The sequence below is a fragment of the Mustela erminea genome, chromosome 16 (genome assembly GCF_009829155.1).
Source record: "Mustela erminea isolate mMusErm1 chromosome 16, mMusErm1.Pri, whole genome shotgun sequence".
In the NCBI taxonomy this organism is placed as follows: Eukaryota; Metazoa; Chordata; class Mammalia; order Carnivora; family Mustelidae; genus Mustela; species Mustela erminea.
Window position 1 is genome coordinate 16,526,361 of NC_045629.1, and position 1,161 is coordinate 16,527,521.

Consider the following 1,161-nt stretch of genomic DNA (forward strand, 5'->3'; position numbering starts at 1 on the left):
CAGTAAACTCTAAGCCATAGCCAGAAGTGAAATCAGTCAATAGAAGCAGGCCCATAAGTATCATAGATGATGGACTTTAAAATAGCTATGATAGATACGTTTAAGATCTTATTTAAAAAATACAGAGCATAAGGAGGAGAGTAATAGAAACTATTATTGAACTCAAAAGCTGAAGAATACTATGTGAAATAAAACTTCAGTAGACCGGTAGATTAGACACTGCAGAAAAAAGATTATTACATTTGAAAACACAACATTCGAAATTATCAAATCCAAAGCACACAGCAATAAAATGCTAAGAGTAATTCCCAGATAATAAAAGTAATAGTCTCAGTGATTTCTATGACAATATTGAAAGGTCTAAAATTCATGTAATTAGGCTGGAGCCACCTCTGCAAACAACATGTTCAAGGTAATTCTAAGGTCTGTGGGGTCAGCCAGCCTGAGTCTGCTCACCTTCAAAGTCTATGCATCATCTGAAAAGGACTCATCTCACAAAACTTTCATGAAGGTTAATGAGCTTTCACTGCACTCTATTTCTAAGGGTCAGTCTAAACAGGTGGAGGAGCCGAGGACCCAGCATCTCACATTTCCAACATTAATGTGAGCCATAGCCAAATTGGTGTCAGGAAATACAACCACAGACTAAGCCTCAGATGCAGAGCTTGGTTCAGTGGGCGTTACACAGCAACTCTCCAAAATGCACCTCTTAGATTTTTTCCAAGAGTTGGTATTGTTGTTTTTGCTGGCATTGTTGGACTTCTCTTGGCTAGAGGTTCAAAAATAAAGAAGCTGGTGTATCCACCTGGGTTCATGGGATTAGCTGCCTCTCTTTATTATTTACAACAAGCCATCATATTTGTCCAGGTCAATGGGGAGACATTATGTGTCTGGGATTTACAAGGATATGTAGTCATAGAAGATTTGTGGAAAGACAACTTTCAAAAGCCAGGAATATGAAGCATTCACTTGGAAATGAGTAGAATGCTCCATGCTCTGCCCATTTTAATCTGTTATAGATAAACTGAAAACTCCATGCAGTAAAGCAGTATTTCTATAGAAAAACGGTAGAGAAGAGTCAGAACCAACTGTAGTAAACTGGTTTTCTTCTTCGGGAAAAATGATACTAGGCTTCCTTGTTACCTTGGGTAATGCCATACT

At 38.2% G+C, this 1,161-nt stretch overlaps 1 pseudogene; it reads left to right on the forward strand.

Annotated features, from left to right (window-relative positions):
• Positions 1 to 403: 403 nt before the first annotated feature.
• On the forward strand, positions 404 to 960 carry LOC116575517 (annotated as a pseudogene).
• The last annotated feature ends 201 nt before the right edge of the window (positions 961 to 1,161 follow it).